This window comes from Lepisosteus platostomus, chromosome 15 (genome assembly GCF_059453375.1).
Source record: "Lepisosteus platostomus isolate fLepPlt1 chromosome 15, fLepPlt1.hap1, whole genome shotgun sequence".
In the NCBI taxonomy this organism is placed as follows: Eukaryota; Metazoa; Chordata; class Actinopteri; order Semionotiformes; family Lepisosteidae; genus Lepisosteus; species Lepisosteus platostomus.
In genome coordinates this window covers 7,328,543-7,354,443 of record NC_142625.1, presented here as the reverse complement: position 1 = coordinate 7,354,443, position 25,901 = coordinate 7,328,543, and the positions used below count along the sequence as shown (strand labels likewise).

General features: G+C 52.2%; 6 non-coding genes and 1 pseudogene across 6 annotated transcripts; all 7 read left to right on the top strand.

Annotated features, from left to right (window-relative positions):
• The first annotated feature begins 843 nt into the window (after positions 1-843).
• Positions 844-1,035, top strand: LOC148647852 (U2 spliceosomal RNA). The gene has a single exon (XR_015926946.1). It is a non-coding gene; the product is annotated as a U2 spliceosomal RNA (small nuclear RNA).
• Positions 1,036-1,882: 847 nt separating this feature from the next.
• LOC148647851 (U2 spliceosomal RNA) lies at positions 1,883-2,073 on the top strand. Its single transcript, XR_015927427.1, has one exon. It is a non-coding gene; the product is annotated as a U2 spliceosomal RNA (small nuclear RNA).
• Positions 2,074-8,469: 6,396 nt separating this feature from the next.
• On the top strand, positions 8,470-8,659 carry LOC148647850 (U2 spliceosomal RNA). The gene has a single exon (XR_015927132.1). It is a non-coding gene; the product is annotated as a U2 spliceosomal RNA (small nuclear RNA).
• Positions 8,660-12,016: 3,357 nt separating this feature from the next.
• On the top strand, positions 12,017-12,212 carry LOC148647849 (U2 spliceosomal RNA). The gene has a single exon (XR_015926916.1). It is a non-coding gene; the product is annotated as a U2 spliceosomal RNA (small nuclear RNA).
• A 2,658-nt stretch (positions 12,213-14,870) lies between these two features.
• On the top strand, positions 14,871-15,073 carry LOC148647848 (U2 spliceosomal RNA; annotated as a pseudogene).
• A 6,414-nt stretch (positions 15,074-21,487) lies between these two features.
• LOC148647847 (U2 spliceosomal RNA) lies at positions 21,488-21,678 on the top strand. Its single transcript, XR_015927019.1, has one exon. It is a non-coding gene; the product is annotated as a U2 spliceosomal RNA (small nuclear RNA).
• Positions 21,679-24,336: 2,658 nt separating this feature from the next.
• On the top strand, positions 24,337-24,535 carry LOC148647846 (U2 spliceosomal RNA). The gene has a single exon (XR_015927044.1). It is a non-coding gene; the product is annotated as a U2 spliceosomal RNA (small nuclear RNA).
• Positions 24,536-25,901: the final 1,366 nt, after the last annotated feature.

Sequence of the window (25,901 nt, the reverse complement as noted above, 5' to 3'; positions counted from 1 at the left end):
GCGGCGAGTCCAGCCCAGAGGGCTACAGCACCATCTAATGGATTTGAACTGGCTATCCGCTTGGGGTCGTTTGGCAGTTCGTGAGGTTTTGTTCAAACATAAGCTGACAAAGCAGCAGGAGTGTCCTAGAGCCGGGTGTCATGCGGTGGAGTCGATCAGCCACGTGTTTTGGGACTGTAATTTTGCTCAGCGGACCTGGAACAAATGTGAAACTTTGTTTAGTAGCCTGTCCTCCACTTTCTGTGTACTTCCTGCAGTTGTGTTATATGGGTTGAAGGTGGGAGGTGGGGCAAACGCTAAGAGCTTTGTGTTATGGTTGCTAGTTAGTTTAATTAAGTTTGAGTTATGGAATTCCAGGAATTTGTTAGTCAAGAGGGGAATTGTTTGTACAGTAGATGGGTTATATAGAAGGCTTTTATGGAATTTGAGAGGGTTGGTAGAAGGGGACATAAAAAGATGGGGTTTTCATGCCGCAAAGGAGAAATGGAAATCCATAGTGGATATCTGGGATTGGAAATAGTCTAGGTCCTTTAATGTTCCTGTAATTTGTAAATAAGACTGTTGGGTGAATTTGGGGGTGGAAGGTAATTTGCATAAGGGGCGGGATTATGGTAAATAGGGTTGGGGTTGGAAATCATGTACTGTGTTTTTCAAGTAAGTTGTTTATTTTATGTACGCATATCTGCTTCATGTTAATTGTGGGTTTGTTTTTGAGCAGGGGAATTGTATTGGGGTGGGTTGTGTCTATATAAGGGATGAGATTATGATATCTTTGATTTAGCTGTGTAATTGTTTTTTGTTTTTGATTGTGTTTTTGGACTTATGTATTTGTAGTTTTTGGTGTTTTATTTTGTATTTTGTATAATAAAAAAAAAAAAAAAATCTGTTCTTATCAGTTTAATATCTGATACGTCCCCCATCGGGGGACCACATATTAAACGGATTTTTGGAACAGGGAGCTGGATCAGGAGCTTGCTCCGTCCTCTCCACGCATCGGCCCGGTATTGCAGCGCCTCCGGGAGCGGTGCACCACCTTCTCTCAGCGGTGAAAAGACAGACGTAGGTAGCTAGGTAGCTAGCTAGCTAGCGAGCGAGCGAGCAAGCAAGCGAAGTGGACTGGAGCTCCTTCTTCTCGGGTCTCGTCCCTCGTCCCCCATCTGTGTGTCTCTGTGTTCTGTCTCTCTCTCGCCCTCTCGGTTCCCGTGCTCCCTCTGTGCGCTTTCCCGCGTCTCGACTCTCTGGGCAAGCAGGCCGGCCCCCTTTTCGGCTCCCGTGCGTTTTCCCTCCAAAAAACTTAGGTTTTTCAGCCTTTTCCCAGGGAGGCAGGCGTGGCTTGCTTGCTTGCTTGCTTGCTTGCTTGCTTGCTTGCGTGCGTGTCCGTCCCCGTCCCTGCAGGCGGGCCCCTTTCGACAGCTGGGCGTTTTCCCTCCAAAAAACTTAGTATATCCACCTTTTCTTTCTTTTTTTTCGGCAGGCAGGCAGGCAGGCGTGTGTGCGCGCGCGTCCCCGTCCCTCCCTCCCTCCCGAGAGAGAGCTGCCCCTTGCCTCTGCCCGCAGGTGCTGGCGCTCGGCTTTGGCTTGCAGCCGGTTGGGCGCAGCTGCTGCCGGTGGGAGGGGCCTAAGCTAAGGAGGCCGGGCGGCTGGCGCCCCCTGCGGCTGCGGTCGTTGTCGGGCCGTTGACAGAAGATCAAAGAGCAGGGCCCCCGCCCGGGACTGGCAGGAAGGCAGGCGGGCAGGCAAGAGAGAGGGGGAGCAGAGTCCCGCGGCAGGCCTCTGGCTGCAGGGAGGCCGGCAGCTGCGCGGGTCCCGGGCTCCAGAGGAGTCGGCCTGCGCCACTGTGCGCCAGCGGAACGCCCGCGCGTCGGTCCGCGCCTTTGTGGGCATCGCTTCTCGGCCTTTTGGCTAAGATCAAGTGTAGTATCTGTTCTTATCAGTTTAATATCTGATACGTCCCCCATCGGGGGACCACATATTAAACGGATTTTTGGAACAGGGAGCTGGATCAGGAGCTTGCTCCGTCCTCTCCACGCATCGGCCCGGTATTGCAGCGCCTCCGGGAGCGGTGCACCACCTTCTCTCAGCGGTGAAAAGACAGACGTAGGTAGCTAGGTAGCTAGCTAGCTAGCGAGCGAGCGAGCAAGCAAGCGAAGTGGACTGGAGCTCCTTCTTCTCGGGTCTCGTCCCTCGTCCCCCATCTGTGTGTCTCTGTGTTCTGTCTCTCTCTCGCCCTCTCGGTTCCCGTGCTCCCTCTGTGCGCTTTCCCGCGTCTCGACTCTCTGGGCAAGCAGGCCGGCCCCCTTTTCGGCTCCCGTGCGTTTTCCCTCCAAAAAACTTAGGTTTTTCAGCCTTTTCCCAGGGAGGCAGGCGTGGCTTTTGTGTGTGTGTGTGTGTGTGTGTGTGTCCGTCCCCGTCCTGGCAGGCGGGCCCCTTTCGACAGCCGGGCGGTTTCCCTCCAAAAAACTTAGTATATACACCTTTTCTTCCTTTTTTTCCGGCAGGCAGGCGCGCGTCTGTGTGTGTGTGTGTGTGTGTGTGTCCCCGTCCCTCCCGAGAGAGCGCTGCCCCTTGCCTCTGCCCGCAGGTGCCGACGGTCCGCTTTCGCTTGCAGCTCGCTCGGCACAGCTGCTGCTGGTGGGAGGGGCCTAAGCTAAGGAGGCCGGCCGGCTGGCGCCCCCCTGCGGCTGCGGTCGTTGTCGGGCCGTTGACAGGAGATCCAAGAGCAGGGCCCCCGCCCGGGACTGGCGGGCAGGCAGGCGAGCAAGCAGGCAGGCAAGAGAGGGGGAGAGCGGAGTCCGGGCGGCCGGCAGCCGCGTGCGGACCGGGCTCCCGAGGCGTCGGCCTGCGCCGCTGCGCGCCAGCCGGACGCCCGCGCGCCCGCCCAAGGCCGGCGTCGGGCATCGCTTCTCGGCCTTTTGGCCAAGATCTAAAGATACGTGGCATGACCGCGGTCTGAGGACTTGACAAAAGGCGAAGACAACGAAGGCGAAGAGGAGAAGGAGAAGACAGCGGACAACGGAACCAGACCAGACGGGCGGAACCTTACCATCAGAAGACCGAAGCAGAAGTCCACCAAGGTCACCACGGGTAGTCGCCCTGGGTTGAGCCCAGGGGGCGAAGTGGGGCCTCCAAGATGACAGCGGTCGAAGGTGGTGAGTGGGCCCGCGGTTCGGCGGCTGTGCACCCTCTGTCCCGTGAGGGGCAGATGCGGTGCACAGTGCGTTTTGTTGTGAAGGAGGCAGAGAAGAAGAAGGAATGGATGAACCGTGAGCGGTTTGAAAGAGTAGTCCTGATGAAGGCTCTAGGGATTAAATTGAAGGACATTGATTGTCTACAAGATTTCCCAGTCAGAGGGATATACGACCTGTCGCTTGCATCGGATGAACTTTGTGAGAAAGCCTGGGAAAAGGTGTGTGAAGGAAGAGATGTGGAACCGCTTAATGATTTCTTGATAGAGCCTTTGTTTGCCAGGGAGCTCAGGACTCTGACAATTCACCTATTTAATCATCGGGTCCCAGAAAGAGACGTAATCACCTTTTTATCCAGATTTGTGGACGTGCAGGGAGAAGGTCAAAAAGATTTAGATGTCCTCAGAGTGTGGACCGGTAAAAGAAGATACACGGTGCGGCTAAAACCTAAGCCATCTGAGGGTGAGGGAGTGGTACATCCCCCGGCTTATTTCACGATTGGGCCTAATAGAGGCTACCTCTTCTATCCAGGCCAACCGGTGACGTGCAAGAAGTGTTTCCAGAGGGGTCATGTAGCGGCGAACTGTCCTGGCGGTGTGTGTAGAAAGTGTAAGGCCACAACTCACGAAACTAAGGACTGTACTAAGGTCTTAACGTGCGACCTGTGTGGGGCAGAAGGCCATGTGTACAGGGTTTGTCCGATGAAGAGTCGAAGTTTTGCAGATGTGGTGCGGACTTCGGCAGAGGGCCCGAGGAGAGAGGAGAGCAGACCACAGCAGAAGACCGCGACCACCCAGAGGACACAAGCAGACGCAAGAGAAGAAAGAGACGACAGACCAGAGGAGATGCCAAAGGCGACCAAGGTACCTGAAGAGGCGCGTCCGGGGACCTCGTCGTGGGCGGAAGTGATGGACAGGGCAGAGTCGGAGTCGCCGGAGTGGGTTACCCAGCCTAGCAGGGCTGCAAAGAGGAAGTCGGCGGCAGAGAAGAGAAGAATGAGGTCCGACGAGTGCGTGTTCGAGACTGTGGCTAATCGTTTTCAGGTCCTAGCTGTTGAGGAGGACTCGGGGAACAGTGACGTCGAGGCAGAGAAGGGAGAAGACGGAGAGAGAGGACAGAGAATGCCGAGACGGAAAAAGGCGATTGCTGTAAAGAGGGCGAGGGGGGAGTGTAAGAAAGGGGGTAGGAAGGAGGTAGGGGTGGAGGGGGGTGTAGAGGGAGAGGGAGAGGGAGGTAGGGAGGGGGGGAGTAGGGAGGAAGGGGAACAGAGGGAGAGGGGTGGAGAGCAGGGTGAGGAGGCTGACCCCTTGGAGGCCTCTGCTGAGGTCAGTACCCTCGACGACCCCATACCCCCGGGCCAGGGCGATATAGTGGTGGAACAGGAGGATTTCGTTTCAGAGACCTCAGAACAGTCGGGGAAAGACGGCGGTATCCACCTCCTGACCTCCGATGATCCTGGGGTAAGTCCATCATCCCTGGGGGAGGGGTCCCCGCAGGTTATGAGTGTGGGTGGGAATCTCCTCAGTCCTCTTGGAATAGAGAGTGCTTTTAGTTTGGGAGACGGGTTGCAGCTGCAGACTCCCTTTGACCCAACATGAGTCGTACCGTATGTACTATTAACGCCAGAGGGCTTAAAAATCATAGTAAGCGGATTGGCGTCTTCAAATGGTTAGAAGCGCGCCATTTCGGCTTTTGTTTCTTGCAGGAAGTACACTTAGGCACAAAAGGTGATATTGTCACCTTTAAGAGAGACTGGGTAAAAGGGGAGTCCTGGTGGAGTGTAGGGGGAGTGCACTCATCCGGAATCGGGATCCTATGTGGAACCCCGAATTTCTCTGTAAGCGAAGTTAACTGCATAGTCCCAGGAAGGCTAATGATTGTAGATGGGGCATGGGAAAGATTGCAGGTACGTTTAATAGCTGTCTACGGGCCTGCCGAAAGGCGGCTCCAGGGGGCGTTTTTGAAGGACCTTGAGCCACATCTGTACACCAATAGAGTGGTGGTGATGGGAGGGGATTTTAATATTGATGTATGTGATGCGAGTGGTGTGAGTGTGAGTGATCTTAAAGAATTAATATCACGGTTTCACCTAAAAGATGGTCACAAGGACTATAGTCAGGGACAGAGAATGCACACATGGAGTAATGGAAGGGGTGTCTTCAGAAGACTTGATTATATCTTCACCACCCTACGTGGGTTGACACAGGCGGCAACGGTTACTCCGGTATGGTTTTCAGATCATCTGTTGCTGTCGGTTGATTTGATACCAGATGGTATGGACCCTAAATCAAACTACTGGAAACTGAACACGAAAGTGTTATTGGAAGCCGATTATCAGAGTTTGATAGTTGCGCTTTTGGATCGGTTCCAGTTACAGAGGGGGCGGTACCAGACAGCGGTGCTGTGGTGGGAAGCCTGTAAAAGGGCGATCTCCAAGGCTTCTATCTCATACTGTAGCCAAAAGAAGGTAGCAGAGAGAGGAGAGCTTGTGAGATTGCAGCAGGAACTAGAAGAGCAGTATGTGGTTTCCAACCAGGGTGGTGCTTTCGACATGACAAAAGTTTCTGAGCTTAAACTCAGACTGAAAGAACTTTGGGTAGAGAGAGCTAAGGATTTTTTGTTTAGGTTGAAGGGTAACCTGATTGAGGGGGAGGAGAGGTGCTCAGCCCAGTTTTTTGGCTCGGTCAGAGCCAGACAGAAGAGGACTCTCTTCGAGGGTCTGAGGAGAGAAGATGGGTCCAGGGTCAGAGACATAGAAGGCATGGTGAGGTGTGCAACTAATTTTTACAAGGTTTTATTTTCAGAGAAACCAGTGGATGAGAGTTTGTGGGATGAGTGGTTGATTGGGTTTGACAGGAAGATTGATGGTATGGAAGGTGTGGGTGAGGCCCTAACAATGACTGAGATTGGAGAAGCCATTGGTGGCCTGCGTAGAGGTACCACCCCGGGGATGGACGGACTCCCGACGGAATTTTATGTAACCTTCCGAGAAAGGTTACTACCGGTGTTGTTGGAGGTTTATAACGAAGTCCTGAGGGAGGGTGAACTCGGCAGAACGATGAGGACAGGTATTATGTCTCTGGTGTTTAAGAAAGGAGACAAGGAAGATCTGGAGAACTGGAGGCCGATCCAATTACTCTGTTCCGATTATAAGATCTTGGCCAGAGTATTGGGGAGACGGCTGAGGAAGGTGATGCCGGACCTGATAAGTAAAGACCAAACCTGCAGTGTGGAGGGTAGAAACGTAAAGTGGAACCTGCAGTTGATCAGGGACGTCATTGAATGGGTGGAGGACAGGAACCTTGAGATGATGCTTGTGAGCCTAGACCAAAATAAGGCCTTTGACCGGGTGCATCACTCATTCCTTTGGGAGGTGATGAGAAGAGTGGGGCTGGATGAGGGCCTCATCAGATGGATCAAGGTTTTGTATAATAATGTCATCTCAAGGGTATGCATCAACGGTATGCTTGGCATGGGCATTCCGGTCAGGTGTGGGGTGAGACAGGGATGCCCTCTGTCCCCCTTATTATATGTGCTGTACATAGAACCCTTTCTGCATCGGATTCGTGGGGATCCTCGAGTGGAAGGGGTGGTGGTTCCTGGGAGTGGAGGAGAACAGGCGAAAATAGCAGCCTATGCAGACGATATTTCTCTGTTTCTTAGCACTGACAGAAGTCTTCACCAAGTACTACAGATAGCAGATAGTATGACCAAAGGGACAGGTGCTTTTTTGAACAAAGCAAAGTGTACGGTTAAATACTTCGGTAGATGGAAGGAAAGACAAGATGTGACGGGCGGTCTTACCTTGGTGACGGGACCGGTTAAAATTCTGGGAGTTCTTTTTCATACGCAGGACTCCGCCAGGATCAACTGGGACCTGAGGCTGGGGAAGGTAAATCAAAAGATCGGTATGTGGTTGAATAGGTCGCTGACGTACACAGGGAAAGTACTAGTCCTAAAGGTAGACATACTGCCATTGCTGCTTCATTTGGCTTGTGTGTTCCCTCTGCCTGCTCGGCTGCGTCGAAACCTGGTGAGGGCGGTCTTCCACTTCGTTTGGAGTGGGGGGCATGAGTACATCAAGAGAGCGGATATGTGCAGGCCAGTGGAGGAGGGTGGTAGGTCGGTTCCAGACTTCCCGTTGAAACTAGACACAATATTTGTCGCAAATTTGTGTAAAACACTATACGAAGATCCGGATCACCTTTGTGTATGTTTTATCCGTTTGTGGTTTGCGAATACGATGAAGCACCTGGTAGTCTGGACGAATACAACGCCGAAGGCGCAAAAATTGCCCTGGCATTATAGACATGCGGTGGTGTGGTTACAGAAGCACCCAGGGTTCAGAAAGGGCTTGGGGGCTACGGACCACAAACAGATGTATAGGACTATCATGGAGAAGGGGGAACCTGCAGTGGTGGGGGTGTCGGAGGAGGAGTGGCGGCAGATCCAGCCGGTGGGTCTAGAAAACAGACTCAAGGACCTAAACTGGCGGGCTCTCTGGAACAGGTTGCCGGTGAGGGACACGCTCTACAGGCATGGGTTGTCCAGACAGGATAAGTGCCCGCAGCCTGGCTGTTCTGAGGTCGAAACCCTGCTTCACGTTTTCTGGGGCTGTGTTTTCGCCCAAAGGGTGTGGGGTCACAGTGCTGAATTATTACAGAAAGTCGCTGTTGATTTTGTTTTAAGCAGTCGGGTGGTGTTTCGGGGAGTAAAGGGGGTGAGAAAATGGAATAATGAATTTGTGTTATGGTATATAATTAGTTTGGTTAAATTTTATATATGGGTAGCGAGGAGGGAGGTGGTGGAGCATGGCAGTTGTGTTTCAGCCTTATCTGTATTTAGCAAAGGCAAAAATGAAGTTACTAGACGTGTTCGGTGGGACATCTTACGGTGGGGTTTTGCTGCGGCCAAAGAAAGATGGAAGGGATTAATTTCTTTGGGGTGTTAAATTGATTTCTGTATATGGGTTTGTTTTATAATAATATAAGGAATGTTGGGGATGGAGGAGGGATCTTTTTTGCATACAGGGCGGGATTATGGTAATGTAACGGTTTTGTGTTTATGGTTCTGATGTCTGTTTCTTTTGTGATTCTATTTTCGAAATGAACCAATATGAATACTGTTGTACTAACATTTTCATGACCGTTTGATTTGTGTTTCGGATTGTTGAGTGTAATAGTATAAGGGTTGTTGTTAGTGTTACAGAGGGAGGCTGGTTTAGGGTATGTTTGAATGTTGGGGAAGGGTGTGGTTGTCTTACTGTGCTGTGTTGAAGTTTGTTATGTTTGTAATAAAAAACATAAAAAAAAAAAAAAAAATCTGTTCTTATCAGTTTAATATCTGATACGTCCCCCATCGGGGGACCACATATTAAACGGATTTTTGGAACAGGGAGCTGGATCAGGAGCTTGCTCCGTCCTCTCCACGCATCGGCCCGGTATTGCAGCGCCTCCGGGAGCGGTGCACCACCTTCTCTCAGCGGTGAAAAGACAGACGTAGGTAGCTAGGTAGCTAGCTAGCTAGCGAGCGAGCGAGCAAGCAAGCGAAGTGGACTGGAGCTCCTTCTTCTCGGGTCTCGTCCCTCGTCCCCCATCTGTGTGTCTCTGTGTTCTGTCTCTCTCTCGCCCTCTCGGTTCCCGTGCTCCCTCTGTGCGCTTTCCCGCGTCTCGACTCTCTGGGCAAGCAGGCCGGCCCCCTTTTCGGCTCCCGTGCGTTTTCCCTCCAAAAAACTTAGGTTTTTCAGCCTTTTCCCAGGGAGGCAGGCGTGGCTTGCTTGCTTGCTTGCTTGCTTGCTTGCTTGCTTGCGTGCGTGTCCGTCCCCGTCCCTGCAGGCGGGCCCCTTTCGACAGCTGGGCGTTTTCCCTCCAAAAAACTTAGTATATCCACCTTTTCTTTCTTTTTTTTCGGCAGGCAGGCAGGCAGGCGTGTGTGCGCGCGCGTCCCCGTCCCTCCCTCCCTCCCGAGAGAGAGCTGCCCCTTGCCTCTGCCCGCAGGTGCTGGCGCTCGGCTTTGGCTTGCAGCCGGTTGGGCGCAGCTGCTGCCGGTGGGAGGGGCCTAAGCTAAGGAGGCCGGGCGGCTGGCGCCCCCTGCGGCTGCGGTCGTTGTCGGGCCGTTGACAGAAGATCAAAGAGCAGGGCCCCCGCCCGGGACTGGCAGGAAGGCAGGCGGGCAGGCAAGAGAGAGGGGGAGCAGAGTCCCGCGGCAGGCCTCTGGCTGCAGGGAGGCCGGCAGCTGCGCGGGTCCCGGGCTCCAGAGGAGTCGGCCTGCGCCACTGTGCGCCAGCGGAACGCCCGCGCGTCGGTCCGCGCCTTTGTGGGCATCGCTTCTCGGCCTTTTGGCTAAGATCAAGGTTCAAGTGGCTTGACCGCAGTTCCGAGGTCTTAGTCAGAGGGTCGGGAAGGCGGCGGAGGAGGCGACGGTGGAGGCGGCTGTTGGAGGCAGAGTCAACCGGAGGGGAGAGGACGGAGCGATGGAGGCGATTGGCGGAGTTGCGGCTTCGGCAGGCGGAGAGTGGTTGGGCAGAGAGGGACGGATGCGGAATTCCGTTCGTTTCGTATGGAAGGAGAAACCGGGAACCGAAAGGATGAAGAGAGAGGAGTTTTCGGACATTGTGCTGATCCAAGCTTTGGGCGTGGAGGTACCGGATGTTTTTTGTTATCAAGATTTTCCTGGGAAAGGTATTTTTGATGTTTCTTTTATTTCGGAGAAAGTTTGTATGGAGAAATGGAATGTTCTTCAAGATCAGAAGGAGAACTTGCCCTTTGTTAATTTTGTTATAGAGCCATTGTTTGCCAGAGAACTAAGGCCTTTGACTGTGCATATGCATAATCCGTATGTGCCAGAGTCTGAGCTGGTATGTTTTTTGAGAAGATTTGTGGACATTCAAGGGAATGGTGTAAAGGTTATGGACTCTAGGAATTTCTGGACGGGGAAAAGGAGGTACATGGTGCGCTTAAGGACTAATGCATCTGAGAAAGGTGGGTATGTTCACCCACCAGCTTTCTTTACGATTGGTTCGAATGGAGGTCACCTGAATTACCCTGGGCAGCCATTTGTATGTCGGAACTGTGCAGCGGAGGGTCACGTGGCAGCTGAATGCACTGTTATTTGTTGCAGAAGGTGTGGGGAAGTAGGGCACAGGGCAGAGAAGTGTGCCAAGCCCTTATCTTGTAATTTGTGTGGTGAAGCAAGCCATGTGTATAAGAACTGTTTTCAAAGGTCAAGGAGCTATGCAGGTGCAGCCCGGGCTCGATCGACTGCTGGAGAGTCCTTTGCAAGGAGGACGGGAGCGGCTCCAGGAGAACAGAGGTCTGCGGGGAAGGAGCCTATGGTGGCGGCTGGAGGTGTGGCGGAGAAAGATGGAGGTTTGGTGTTCCCTAAGCAGGGAGGGGGTCTGGAGGAGGTCACCGAGATGGTGGAGGAGTTGGTCGAAGAATCAGGAAGGATGTCGTGGGCGGAGAGTGTGCCTGACATTGAAATGGATGGTGATGAGGGGCCTTCGGGGAGCCGGGGGATGTCTGTTCCAGGAATTCCTAGTCGGAAGAGGGTGGCGGATCCGGATCCTGAGGAGGTGAAGGGTGACGACGACTCAAGTGGAATAGGCCAAGTGGCGGAGAGGGGAGTCTCTCGCAGGAAGAAAGTGGCGGCTGGTGATCCTGAGGAGGTGGAGGACGACGATCCAAGTGGGGCTGGTCAAGTGTCGGAGGGGGGTGAGGGTATTGACTGGTCAGTGGCTCAGAGGGGGAAGGGTAAAGGGAAGGGTGTTGTTAGGCAAAAGGAGGAAGTGGGTGGGCAGGCAGTGGAGAGCGCAAACCCCTTCGCTGTTCTAACTGTTGATATTGATTCTGAGAAGGAGGAGGACGATGTCCCAAAGGGGGAGGTGCTGATGGGAGAGGAAAAGTCAGTAGAGGGTTTGGGGCGTATGACGGATTTTTGGGATGAAGATATTGAGTGGAAGCAGTGGAGGGAAGAAAGGAAAGGTTGTATTCATCTTAAATGGCCTTTGAGGAAAAATAGAAAGGGGTTTCGAGGGGTAGTGGATAGGGATATGTGGGAAAGCCTTTTTGAGGCTTTGGATAGGAAACGGGTGATGGCTGTGTCACGGTATATGGAAAAGGAGTTTCCACAGCTTCTTTTTGAATACGCGTTTCCGGAAAAAAGAATGTTTAAAGGGCTACGGGTGTCGGGGAAAGTTAAAGCGGAGTGTAAAGATGCTTCTGTTACATTTGCTAAAATGTTGCGTAACAGGGGAAGTGAGAGTAGTGTTTCAGATGATGTCTGTGCTTAGTTGTATTTAGGATGGGTTTGTTCTATGTATGGTTTTGGTTTAATGGAATATGTTCTGTTTTTAAGTGGGTGTGATGGGAGGCGTGTGATATTGAGAGGAGAGCTGGTTTTGTGTAGAGAATTAATATAAGGGGTGGGAATGTAAATGAGATGTTGGTGGGGAACTGTTTTATTATGTTTTTGTAATTTGTAATGGGATGCAGACTGTATATAATGGGGTTAAGGGAATGAATGTATTGTAAGTTTGGGGATGGGGGTTTTGGTTTAATTTGCATAAGGGGCGGGAGTATGGAGATTAGTGGGGTTTGAGACTGTGTAATAGAGTTAAATAGATTTGTGTTTCGTAGGGATTTTGCTGTGTAATAATTTGTTGAAAATTGTATGAGAAATGTTGTTAGTATTCAGAAGTTGTTGTTAGTTGACTGTTGAATGGAATTTTTGTGTTTAACAGAATTGTGGGTTGATATGACTTAAGTTGTTACTATGACTAATGTGTATTTGAGTTTATGATGTGTTTTGTGTATATTTGGAGTTTTTTTGGAATTTCTTTTGTAATTTTGCAATAAAAAAAAAAAAAAAAAAAAATCTGTTCTTATCAGTTTAATATCTGATACGTCCCCCATCGGGGGACCACATATTAAACGGATTTTTGGAACAGGGAGCTGGATCAGGAGCTTGCTCCGTCCTCTCCACGCATCGGCCCGGTATTGCAGCGCCTCCGGGAGCGGTGCACCACCTTCTCTCAGCGGTGAAAAGACAGACGTAGGTAGCTAGGTAGCTAGCTAGCTAGCGAGCGAGCGAGCAAGCAAGCGAAGTGGACTGGAGCTCCTTCTTCTCGGGTCTCGTCCCTCGTCCCCCATCTGTGTGTCTCTGTGTTCTGTCTCTCTCTCGCCCTCTCGGTTCCCGTGCTCCCTCTGTGCGCTTTCCCGCGTCTCGACTCTCTGGGCAAGCAGGCCGGCCCCCTTTTCGGCTCCCGTGCGTTTTCCCTCCAAAAAACTTAGGTTTTTCAGCCTTTTCCCAGGGAGGCAGGCGTGGCTTGCTTGCTTGCTTGCTTGCTTGCTTGCTTGCTTGCGTGCGTGTCCGTCCCCGTCCCTGCAGGCGGGCCCCTTTCGACAGCTGGGCGTTTTCCCTCCAAAAAACTTAGTATATCCACCTTTTCTTTCTTTTTTTTCGGCAGGCAGGCAGGCAGGCGTGTGTGCGCGCGCGTCCCCGTCCCTCCCTCCCTCCCGAGAGAGAGCTGCCCCTTGCCTCTGCCCGCAGGTGCTGGCGCTCGGCTTTGGCTTGCAGCCGGTTGGGCGCAGCTGCTGCCGGTGGGAGGGGCCTAAGCTAAGGAGGCCGGGCGGCTGGCGCCCCCTGCGGCTGCGGTCGTTGTCGGGCCGTTGACAGAAGATCAAAGAGCAGGGCCCCCGCCCGGGACTGGCAGGAAGGCAGGCGGGCAGGCAAGAGAGAGGGGGAGCAGAGTCCCGCGGCAGGCCTCTGGCTGCAGGGAGGCCGGCAGCTGCGCGGGTCCCGGGCTCCAGAGGAGTCGGCCTGCGCCACTGTGCGCCAGCGGAACGCCCGCGCGTCGGTCCGCGCCTTTGTGGGCATCGCTTCTCGGCCTTTTGGCTAAGATCAAGGTTTAAGCCGGCAAGCCCGCAATTCCGAGATCTTGGTCAGAGGGTCGGGAAGGCGAGGGACGGATGGAATGGACGGAATGATGGAGTAACCGGAAGGGCTGGAACGTGGATGCTGGAGTCGGGAGAGCGGTGCTGTTGGAGACGTGGAGGATTTGCCGTGCTGTGGACGAGACCAGAGGACGTCAGGATTGTTTGGAGAGATCGGAAGTGGGCTGAGGATGGCGTTTGTTGCGATGGCCGGGTTCCCTTGGGCGAGGAAGGAGTGGAGGAAGAACTCCCTGCGTTTCTCGCTTCGGAGCCGGGAAGGACTGGAAAACTGGACAAGGGATAAGTTCAAGTTGTTTTTGACTAGTTTCTTTGATTTACGGTTTTCGGATATGATGTGTTTACAGGATTTCGGCAAACGGGGAGTGTTTGAATTGACTTTGGCGTCGGGGGATCTTTGTTTGGATTTGTGGAAGACGGTACAAGAAAGGAAGGGGGAGGCTCCGCTGAGCCTTTTTCATGTGGAGCCGATGTTTGCGGGACAATTGCTTCGGATGACGGTATGGGTATCGGATCCGTTTGTTACAGAGGAGGAAATTGCTTCCTTCTTGCAGCGATATGTGTTTTTGCAAGGTGAAGGAAAGAAGGATTTGGACAATGATGGAGTGTGGGATGGGAAATGGGTGTTTTGGGTGAGACTGTATATGGATATAGTAGGTGGAGGGGAGGTGATTCACCCTCCTGCGTTTTTTGGAAACGAATCACGAAGGGGGTACCTGGTTTATCCGGGACAGCCCCTAACATGTAGAAGGTGTGGGGATAGAGGTCATTATGCTGTGCAATGTACAACAGTGTTATGCAGTTGGTGTCAGTCGCGGGATCATGTGACAAGAGATTGTGTGCGGTGTCATTCTTGTGGGAAGATTGGTTTTGGTTATAAGCATTGTCAAAAAGTTGAGATGAAGGAACGGAAGGGGGAAGGGAAAAGGGTCAGTTGTGTCACTGTGAACAGAAGAAGTGTGGAGAGTGTACGGGCGAGTGACATAGATGGAGACAGTGATAGGGGTGTGGAGAGTGCACGGGGGAGTGATATAGATGAAGACAGTGATAGGTGTGTGGAGAGTGTACGGGCGAGTGATATAGATGAAGACAGTGAAAGGTCTGTGGATGAATCAGTGAGTGTGGAGAAGTTGGAGAGTGTGAGTGAACAACAGATTAGTATAATGCAAGAGGTAGCTGAGAAGAAGAGGGAGGTTATGGTTAAGGCGGAAGGTGGGAAGAATGAGGAAGGGTGGTTAAGGGTAAGGAAGAAGAGGAGGGTACGGAAAAAAGAATGGGGGGAATCTGACATTGAAAAAAGGGTAACAGCAAGTGTTTTACGGATTAATAAAATGGGGTTTGATAGTTTTGAGAAGGGGTTTGGAAGTTGAGTTGGGAGGGAACTGTTTAGCATAAGGGGCAGGACAGTGTAAATAGGATGATTTGTGATTATGGTGTTTGTTTTATTTTTGATTATGATTAATTTGTGTGAAGAAATGATGTGAAACAGGTGGAAATATGAATCTGTGTTGAAAGTTGAATGTAATTTGAGTTGAAGTATTTCTGTTTTGAACTGGATGGTTATTGATGGAAGGTTTATGTTTTCTGGGTGTGGAGGGCCTGGTTTTTTTTTTTTTTTTTTTTGCATAAGGGGTGGGAATATGGAAATGGGCAGGTTGATGTGCGTTTAGTGTAATTTGTTAAGTGATTTTCAAGTTTGGGTTGTGAGGTTAAATGGGTATTGGTTTTGTTGTATTTTGCATTTTTGTAATAAAAAAAAAAAAAAAAAAAAAAAAAAAAAAAAAATCTGTTCTTATCAGTTTAATATCTGATACGTCCCCCATCGGGGGACCACATATTAAACGGATTTTTGGAACAGGGAGCTGGATCAGGAGCTTGCTCCGTCCTCTCCACGCATCGGCCCGGTATTGCAGCGCCTCCGGGAGCGGTGCACCACCTTCTCTCAGCGGTGAAAAGACAGACGTAGGTAGCTAGGTAGCTAGCTAGCTAGCGAGCGAGCGAGCAAGCAAGCGAAGTGGACTGGAGCTCCTTCTTCTCGGGTCTCGTCCCTCGTCCCCCATCTGTGTGTCTCTGTGTTCTGTCTCTCTCTCGCCCTCTCGGTTCCCGTGCTCCCTCTGTGCGCTTTCCCGCGTCTCGACTCTCTGGGCAAGCAGGCCGGCCCCCTTTTCGGCTCCCGTGCGTTTTCCCTCCAAAAAACTTAGGTTTTTCAGCCTTTTCCCAGGGAGGCAGGCGTGGCTTGCTTGCTTGCTTGCTTGCTTGCTTGCTTGCTTGCGTGCGTGTCCGTCCCCGTCCCTGCAGGCGGGCCCCTTTCGACAGCTGGGCGTTTTCCCTCCAAAAAACTTAGTATATCCACCTTTTCTTTCTTTTTTTTCGGCAGGCAGGCAGGCAGGCGTGTGTGCGCGCGCGTCCCCGTCCCTCCCTCCCTCCCGAGAGAGAGCTGCCCCTTGCCTCTGCCCGCAGGTGCTGGCGCTCGGCTTTGGCTTGCAGCCGGTTGGGCGCAGCTGCTGCCGGTGGGAGGGGCCTAAGCTAAGGAGGCCGGGCGGCTGGCGCCCCCTGCGGCTGCGGTCGTTGTCGGGCCGTTGACAGAAGATCAAAGAGCAGGGCCCCCGCCCGGGACTGGCAGGAAGGCAGGCGGGCAGGCAAGAGAGAGGGGGAGCAGAGTCCCGCGGCAGGCCTCTGGCTGCAGGGAGGCCGGCAGCTGCGCGGGTCCCGGGCTCCAGAGGAGTCGGCCTGCGCCACTGTGCGCCAGCGGAACGCCCGCGCGTCGGTCCGCGCCTTTGTGGGCATCGCTTCTCGGCCTTTTGGCCAAGATCTAAAGATACGTGGCATGACCGCGGTCTGAGGACTTGACAAAAGGCGAAGACAACGAAGGCGAAGAGGAGAAGGAGAAGACAGCGGACAACGGAACCAGACCAGACGGGCGGAACCTTACCATCAGAAGACCGAAGCAGAAGTCCACCAAGGTCACCACGGGTAGTCGCCCTGGGTTGAGCCCAGGGGGCGAAGTGGGGCCTCCAAGATGACAGCGGTCGAAGGTGGTGAGTGGGCCCGCGGTTCGGCGGCTGTGCACCCTCTGTCCCGTGAGGGGCAGATGCGGTGCACAGTGCGTTTTGTTGTGAAGGAGGCAGAGAAGAAGAAGGAATGGATGAACCGTGAGCGGTTTGAAAGAGTAGTCCTGATGAAGGCTCTAGGGATTAAATTGAAGGACATTGATTGTCTACAAGATTTCCCAGTCAGAGGGATATACGACCTGTCGCTTGCATCGGATGAACTTTGTGAGAAAGCCTGGGAAAAGGTGTGTGAAGGAAGAGATGTGGAACCGCTTAATGATTTCTTGATAGAGCCTTTGTTTGCCAGGGAGCTCAGGACTCTGACAATTCACCTATTTAATCATCGGGTCCCAGAAAGAGACGTAATCACCTTTTTATCCAGATTTGTGGACGTGCAGGGAGAAGGTCAAAAAGATTTAGATGTCCTCAGAGTGTGGACCGGTAAAAGAAGATACACGGTGCGGCTAAAACCTAAGCCATCTGAGGGTGAGGGAGTGGTACATCCCCCGGCTTATTTCACGATTGGGCCTAATAGAGGCTACCTCTTCTATCCAGGCCAACCGGTGACGTGCAAGAAGTGTTTCCAGAGGGGTCATGTAGCGGCGAACTGTCCTGGCGGTGTGTGTAGAAAGTGTAAGGCCACAACTCACGAAACTAAGGACTGTACTAAGGTCTTAACGTGCGACCTGTGTGGGGCAGAAGGCCATGTGTACAGGGTTTGTCCGATGAAGAGTCGAAGTTTTGCAGATGTGGTGCGGACTTCGGCAGAGGGCCCGAGGAGAGAGGAGAGCAGACCACAGCAGAAGACCGCGACCACCCAGAGGACACAAGCAGACGCAAGAGAAGAAAGAGACGACAGACCAGAGGAGATGCCAAAGGCGACCAAGGTACCTGAAGAGGCGCGTCCGGGGACCTCGTCGTGGGCGGAAGTGATGGACAGGGCAGAGTCGGAGTCGCCGGAGTGGGTTACCCAGCCTAGCAGGGCTGCAAAGAGGAAGTCGGCGGCAGAGAAGAGAAGAATGAGGTCCGACGAGTGCGTGTTCGAGACTGTGGCTAATCGTTTTCAGGTCCTAGCTGTTGAGGAGGACTCGGGGAACAGTGACGTCGAGGCAGAGAAGGGAGAAGACGGAGAGAGAGGACAGAGAATGCCGAGACGGAAAAAGGCGATTGCTGTAAAGAGGGCGAGGGGGGAGTGTAAGAAAGGGGGTAGGAAGGAGGTAGGGGTGGAGGGGGGTGTAGAGGGAGAGGGAGAGGGAGGTAGGGAGGGGGGGAGTAGGGAGGAAGGGGAACAGAGGGAGAGGGGTGGAGAGCAGGGTGAGGAGGCTGACCCCTTGGAGGCCTCTGCTGAGGTCAGTACCCTCGACGACCCCATACCCCCGGGCCAGGGCGATATAGTGGTGGAACAGGAGGATTTCGTTTCAGAGACCTCAGAACAGTCGGGGAAAGACGGCGGTATCCACCTCCTGACCTCCGATGATCCTGGGGTAAGTCCATCATCCCTGGGGGAGGGGTCCCCGCAGGTTATGAGTGTGGGTGGGAATCTCCTCAGTCCTCTTGGAATAGAGAGTGCTTTTAGTTTGGGAGACGGGTTGCAGCTGCAGACTCCCTTTGACCCAACATGAGTCGTACCGTATGTACTATTAACGCCAGAGGGCTTAAAAATCATAGTAAGCGGATTGGCGTCTTCAAATGGTTAGAAGCGCGCCATTTCGGCTTTTGTTTCTTGCAGGAAGTACACTTAGGCACAAAAGGTGATATTGTCACCTTTAAGAGAGACTGGGTAAAAGGGGAGTCCTGGTGGAGTGTAGGGGGAGTGCACTCATCCGGAATCGGGATCCTATGTGGAACCCCGAATTTCTCTGTAAGCGAAGTTAACTGCATAGTCCCAGGAAGGCTAATGATTGTAGATGGGGCATGGGAAAGATTGCAGGTACGTTTAATAGCTGTCTACGGGCCTGCCGAAAGGCGGCTCCAGGGGGCGTTTTTGAAGGACCTTGAGCCACATCTGTACACCAATAGAGTGGTGGTGATGGGAGGGGATTTTAATATTGATGTATGTGATGCGAGTGGTGTGAGTGTGAGTGATCTTAAAGAATTAATATCACGGTTTCACCTAAAAGATGGTCACAAGGACTATAGTCAGGGACAGAGAATGCACACATGGAGTAATGGAAGGGGTGTCTTCAGAAGACTTGATTATATCTTCACCACCCTACGTGGGTTGACACAGGCGGCAACGGTTACTCCGGTATGGTTTTCAGATCATCTGTTGCTGTCGGTTGATTTGATACCAGATGGTATGGACCCTAAATCAAACTACTGGAAACTGAACACGAAAGTGTTATTGGAAGCCGATTATCAGAGTTTGATAGTTGCGCTTTTGGATCGGTTCCAGTTACAGAGGGGGCGGTACCAGACAGCGGTGCTGTGGTGGGAAGCCTGTAAAAGGGCGATCTCCAAGGCTTCTATCTCATACTGTAGCCAAAAGAAGGTAGCAGAGAGAGGAGAGCTTGTGAGATTGCAGCAGGAACTAGAAGAGCAGTATGTGGTTTCCAACCAGGGTGGTGCTTTCGACATGACAAAAGTTTCTGAGCTTAAACTCAGACTGAAAGAACTTTGGGTAGAGAGAGCTAAGGATTTTTTGTTTAGGTTGAAGGGTAACCTGATTGAGGGGGAGGAGAGGTGCTCAGCCCAGTTTTTTGGCTCGGTCAGAGCCAGACAGAAGAGGACTCTCTTCGAGGGTCTGAGGAGAGAAGATGGGTCCAGGGTCAGAGACATAGAAGGCATGGTGAGGTGTGCAACTAATTTTTACAAGGTTTTATTTTCAGAGAAACCAGTGGATGAGAGTTTGTGGGATGAGTGGTTGATTGGGTTTGACAGGAAGATTGATGGTATGGAAGGTGTGGGTGAGGCCCTAACAATGACTGAGATTGGAGAAGCCATTGGTGGCCTGCGTAGAGGTACCACCCCGGGGATGGACGGACTCCCGACGGAATTTTATGTAACCTTCCGAGAAAGGTTACTACCGGTGTTGTTGGAGGTTTATAACGAAGTCCTGAGGGAGGGTGAACTCGGCAGAACGATGAGGACAGGTATTATGTCTCTGGTGTTTAAGAAAGGAGACAAGGAAGATCTGGAGAACTGGAGGCCGATCCAATTACTCTGTTCCGATTATAAGATCTTGGCCAGAGTATTGGGGAGACGGCTGAGGAAGGTGATGCCGGACCTGATAAGTAAAGACCAAACCTGCAGTGTGGAGGGTAGAAACGTAAAGTGGAACCTGCAGTTGATCAGGGACGTCATTGAATGGGTGGAGGACAGGAACCTTGAGATGATGCTTGTGAGCCTAGACCAAAATAAGGCCTTTGACCGGGTGCATCACTCATTCCTTTGGGAGGTGATGAGAAGAGTGGGGCTGGATGAGGGCCTCATCAGATGGATCAAGGTTTTGTATAATAATGTCATCTCAAGGGTATGCATCAACGGTATGCTTGGCATGGGCATTCCGGTCAGGTGTGGGGTGAGACAGGGATGCCCTCTGTCCCCCTTATTATATGTGCTGTACATAGAACCCTTTCTGCATCGGATTCGTGGGGATCCTCGAGTGGAAGGGGTGGTGGTTCCTGGGAGTGGAGGAGAACAGGCGAAAATAGCAGCCTATGCAGACGATATTTCTCTGTTTCTTAGCACTGACAGAAGTCTTCACCAAGTACTACAGATAGCAGATAGTATGACCAAAGGGACAGGTGCTTTTTTGAACAAAGCAAAGTGTACGGTTAAATACTTCGGTAGATGGAAGGAAAGACAAGATGTGACGGGCGGTCTTACCTTGGTGACGGGACCGGTTAAAATTCTGGGAGTTCTTTTTCATACGCAGGACTCCGCCAGGATCAACTGGGACCTGAGGCTGGGGAAGGTAAATCAAAAGATCGGTATGTGGTTGAATAGGTCGCTGACGTACACAGGGAAAGTACTAGTCCTAAAGGTAGACATACTGCCATTGCTGCTTCATTTGGCTTGTGTGTTCCCTCTGCCTGCTCGGCTGCGTCGAAACCTGGTGAGGGCGGTCTTCCACTTCGTTTGGAGTGGGGGGCATGAGTACATCAAGAGAGCGGATATGTGCAGGCCAGTGGAGGAGGGTGGTAGGTCGGTTCCAGACTTCCCGTTGAAACTAGACACAATATTTGTCGCAAATTTGTGTAAAACACTATACGAAGATCCGGATCACCTTTGTGTATGTTTTATCCGTTTGTGGTTTGCGAATACGATGAAGCACCTGGTAGTCTGGACGAATACAACGCCGAAGGCGCAAAAATTGCCCTGGCATTATAGACATGCGGTGGTGTGGTTACAGAAGCACCCAGGGTTCAGAAAGGGCTTGGGGGCTACGGACCACAAACAGATGTATAGGACTATCATGGAGAAGGGGGAACCTGCAGTGGTGGGGGTGTCGGAGGAGGAGTGGCGGCAGATCCAGCCGGTGGGTCTAGAAAACAGACTCAAGGACCTAAACTGGCGGGCTCTCTGGAACAGGTTGCCGGTGAGGGACACGCTCTACAGGCATGGGTTGTCCAGACAGGATAAGTGCCCGCAGCCTGGCTGTTCTGAGGTCGAAACCCTGCTTCACGTTTTCTGGGGCTGTGTTTTCGCCCAAAGGGTGTGGGGTCACAGTGCTGAATTATTACAGAAAGCCGCTGTTGATTTTGTTTTAAGCAGTCGGGTGGTGTTTCGGGGAGTAAAGGGGGTGAGAAAATGGAATAATGAATTTGTGTTATGGTATATAATTAGTTTGGTTAAATTTTATATATGGGTAGCGAGGAGGGAGGTGGTGGAGCATGGCAGTTGTGTTTCAGCCTTATCTGTATTTAGCAAAGGCAAAAATGAAGTTACTAGACGTGTTCGGTGGGACATCTTACGGTGGGGTTTTGCTGCGGCCAAAGAAAGATGGAAGGGATTAATTTCTTTGGGGTGTTAAATTGATTTCTGTATATGGGTTTGTTTTATAATAATATAAGGAATGTTGGGGATGGAGGAGGGATCTTTTTTGCATACAGGGCGGGATTATGGTAATGTAACGGTTTTGTGTTTATGGTTCTGATGTCTGTTTCTTTTGTGATTCTATTTTCGAAATGAACCAATATGAATACTGTTGTACTAACATTTTCATGACCGTTTGATTTGTGTTTCGGATTGTTGAGTGTAATAGTATAAGGGTTGTTGTTAGTGTTACAGAGGGAGGCTGGTTTAGGGTATGTTTGAATGTTGGGGAAGGGTGTGGTTGTCTTACTGTGCTGTGTTGAAGTTTGTTATGTTTGTAATAAAAAACATAAAAAAAAAAAATCTGTTCTTATCAGTTTAATATCTGATACGTCCCCCATCGGGGGACCACATATTAAACGGATTTTTGGAACAGGGAGCTGGATCAGGAGCTTGCTCCGTCCTCTCCACGCATCGGCCCGGTATTGCAGCGCCTCCGGGAGCGGTGCACCACCTTCTCTCAGCGGTGAAAAGACAGACGTAGGTAGCTAGGTAGCTAGCTAGCTAGCGAGCGAGCGAGCAAGCAAGCGAAGTGGACTGGAGCTCCTTCTTCTCGGGTCTCGTCCCTCGTCCCCCATCTGTGTGTCTCTGTGTTCTGTCTCTCTCTCGCCCTCTCGGTTCCCGTGCTCCCTCTGTGCGCTTTCCCGCGTCTCGACTCTCTGGGCAAGCAGGCCGGCCCCCTTTTCGGCTCCCGTGCGTTTTCCCTCCAAAAAACTTAGGTTTTTCAGCCTTTTCCCAGGGAGGCAGGCGTGGCTTGCTTGCTTGCTTGCTTGCTTGCTTGCTTGCTTGCGTGCGTGTCCGTCCCCGTCCCTGCAGGCGGGCCCCTTTCGACAGCTGGGCGTTTTCCCTCCAAAAAACTTAGTATATCCACCTTTTCTTTCTTTTTTTTCGGCAGGCAGGCAGGCAGGCGTGTGTGCGCGCGCGTCCCCGTCCCTCCCTCCCTCCCGAGAGAGAGCTGCCCCTTGCCTCTGCCCGCAGGTGCTGGCGCTCGGCTTTGGCTTGCAGCCGGTTGGGCGCAGCTGCTGCCGGTGGGAGGGGCCTAAGCTAAGGAGGCCGGGCGGCTGGCGCCCCCTGCGGCTGCGGTCGTTGTCGGGCCGTTGACAGAAGATCAAAGAGCAGGGCCCCCGCCCGGGACTGGCAGGAAGGCAGGCGGGCAGGCAAGAGAGAGGGGGAGCAGAGTCCCGCGGCAGGCCTCTGGCTGCAGGGAGGCCGGCAGCTGCGCGGGTCCCGGGCTCCAGAGGAGTCGGCCTGCGCCACTGTGCGCCAGCGGAACGCCCGCGCGTCGGTCCGCGCCTTTGTGGGCATCGCTTCTCGGCCTTTTGGCTAAGATCAAGGTTTAAGCCGGCAAGCCCGCAATTCCGAGATCTTGGTCAGAGGGTCGGGAAGGCGAGGGACGGATGGAATGGACGGAATGATGGAGTAACCGGAAGGGCTGGAACGTGGATGCTGGAGTCGGGAGAGCGGTGCTGTTGGAGACGTGGAGGATTTGCCGTGCTGTGGACGAGACCAGAGGACGTCAGGATTGTTTGGAGAGATCGGAAGTGGGCTGAGGATGGCGTTTGTTGCGATGGCCGGGTTCCCTTGGGCGAGGAAGGAGTGGAGGAAGAACTCCCTGCGTTTCTCGCTTCGGAGCCGGGAAGGACTGGAAAACTGGACAAGGGATAAGTTCAAGTTGTTTTTGACTAGTTTCTTTGATTTACGGTTTTCGGATATGATGTGTTTACAGGATTTCGGCAAACGGGGAGTGTTTGAATTGACTTTGGCGTCGGGGGATCTTTGTTTGGATTTGTGGAAGACGGTACAAGAAAGGAAGGGGGAGGCTCCGCTGAGCCTTTTTCATGTGGAGCCGATGTTTGCGGGACAATTGCTTCGGATGACGGTATGGGTATCGGATCCGTTTGTTACAGAGGAGGAAATTGCTTCCTTCTTGCAGCGATATGTGTTTTTGCAAGGTGAAGGAAAGAAGGATTTGGACAATGATGGAGTGTGGGATGGGAAATGGGTGTTTTGGGTGAGACTGTATATGGATATAGTAGGTGGAGGGGAGGTGATTCACCCTCCTGCGTTTTTTGGAAACGAATCACGAAGGGGGTACCTGGTTTATCCGGGACAGCCCCTAACATGTAGAAGGTGTGGGGATAGAGGTCATTATGCTGTGCAATGTACAACAGTGTTATGCAGTTGGTGTCAGTCGCGGGATCATGTGACAAGAGATTGTGTGCGGTGTCATTCTTGTGGGAAGATTGGTTTTGGTTATAAGCATTGTCAAAAAGTTGAGATGAAGGAACGGAAGGGGGAAGGGAAAAGGGTCAGTTGTGTCACTGTGAACAGAAGAAGTGTGGAGAGTGTACGGGCGAGTGACATAGATGGAGACAGTGATAGGGGTGTGGAGAGTGCACGGGGGAGTGATATAGATGAAGACAGTGATAGGTGTGTGGAGAGTGTACGGGCGAGTGATATAGATGAAGACAGTGAAAGGTCTGTGGATGAATCAGTGAGTGTGGAGAAGTTGGAGAGTGTGAGTGAACAACAGATTAGTATAATGCAAGAGGTAGCTGAGAAGAAGAGGGAGGTTATGGTTAAGGCGGAAGGTGGGAAGAATGAGGAAGGGTGGTTAAGGGTAAGGAAGAAGAGGAGGGTACGGAAAAAAGAATGGGGGGAATCTGACATTGAAAAAAGGGTAACAGCAAGTGTTTTACGGATTAATAAAATGGGGTTTGATAGTTTTGAGAAGGGGTTTGGAAGTTGAGTTGGGAGGGAACTGTTTAGCATAAGGGGCAGGACAGTGTAAATAGGATGATTTGTGATTATGGTGTTTGTTTTATTTTTGATTATGATTAATTTGTGTGAAGAAATGATGTGAAACAGGTGGAAATATGAATCTGTGTTGAAAGTTGAATGTAATTTGAGTTGAAGTATTTCTGTTTTGAACTGGATGGTTATTGATGGAAGGTTTATGTTTTCTGGGTGTGGAGGGCCTGGTTTTTTTTTTTTTTTTTTTTGCATAAGGGGTGGGAATATGGAAATGGGCAGGTTGATGTGCGTTTAGTGTAATTTGTTAAGTGATTTTCAAGTTTGGGTTGTGAGGTTAAATGGGTATTGGTTTTGTTGTATTTTGCATTTTTGTAATAAAAAAAAAAAAAAAAAAAAAAAAAAAAAATCTGTTCTTATCAGTTTAATATCTGATACGTCCCCCATCGGGGGACCACATATTAAACGGATTTTTGGAACAGGGAGCTGGATCAGGAGCTTGCTCCGTCCTCTCCACGCATCGGCCCGGTATTGCAGCGCCTCCGGGAGCGGTGCACCACCTTCTCTCAGCGGTGAAAAGACAGACGTAGGTAGCTAGGTAGCTAGCTAGCTAGCGAGCGAGCGAGCAAGCAAGCGAAGTGGACTGGAGCTCCTTCTTCTCGGGTCTCGTCCCTCGTCCCCCATCTGTGTGTCTCTGTGTTCTGTCTCTCTCTCGCCCTCTCGGTTCCCGTGCTCCCTCTGTGCGCTTTCCCGCGTCTCGACTCTCTGGGCAAGCAGGCCGGCCCCCTTTTCGGCTCCCGTGCGTTTTCCCTCCAAAAAACTTAGGTTTTTCAGCCTTTTCCCAGGGAGGCAGGCGTGGCTTGCTTGCTTGCTTGCTTGCTTGCTTGCTTGCTTGCGTGCGTGTCCGTCCCCGTCCCTGCAGGCGGGCCCCTTTCGACAGCTGGGCGTTTTCCCTCCAAAAAACTTAGTATATCCACCTTTTCTTTCTTTTTTTTCGGCAGGCAGGCAGGCAGGCGTGTGTGCGCGCGCGTCCCCGTCCCTCCCTCCCTCCCGAGAGAGAGCTGCCCCTTGCCTCTGCCCGCAGGTGCTGGCGCTCGGCTTTGGCTTGCAGCCGGTTGGGCGCAGCTGCTGCCGGTGGGAGGGGCCTAAGCTAAGGAGGCCGGGCGGCTGGCGCCCCCTGCGGCTGCGGTCGTTGTCGGGCCGTTGACAGAAGATCAAAGAGCAGGGCCCCCGCCCGGGACTGGCAGGAAGGCAGGCGGGCAGGCAAGAGAGAGGGGGAGCAGAGTCCCGCGGCAGGCCTCTGGCTGCAGGGAGGCCGGCAGCTGCGCGGGTCCCGGGCTCCAGAGGAGTCGGCCTGCGCCACTGTGCGCCAGCGGAACGCCCGCGCGTCGGTCCGCGCCTTTGTGGGCATCGCTTCTCGGCCTTTTGGCTAAGATCAAGGTTCAAGTGGCTTGACCGCAGTTCCGAGGTCTTAGTCAGAGGGTCGGGAAGGCGGCGGAGGAGGCGACGGTGGAGGCAGCTGTTGGAGGCAGAGTCAACCGGAGGGGAGAGGACGGAGCGATGGAGGCGATTGGCGGAGTTGCGGCTTCGGCAGGCGGAGAGTGGCTGGGCAGAGAGGGACGGATGCGGAATTCCGTTCGTTTCGTATGGAAGGAGAGACCGGGAACCGAAAGGATGAAGAGAGAGGAGTTTTCGGACATTGTGCTGATCCAAGCTTTGGGCGTGGAGGTTCCGGATGTTTTTTGCTATCAAGATTTTCCTGGGAAAGGTATTTTTGATGTTTCTTTTATTTCTGAGAAAGTTTGTATGGAGAAATGGAATGTTCTTCAAGCTCAGAAGGAGAACTTGCCCTTTGTTAATTTTGTTATAGAGCCATTGTTTGCCAGAGAACTAAGGCCTTTGACTGTGCATATGCATAATCCATATGT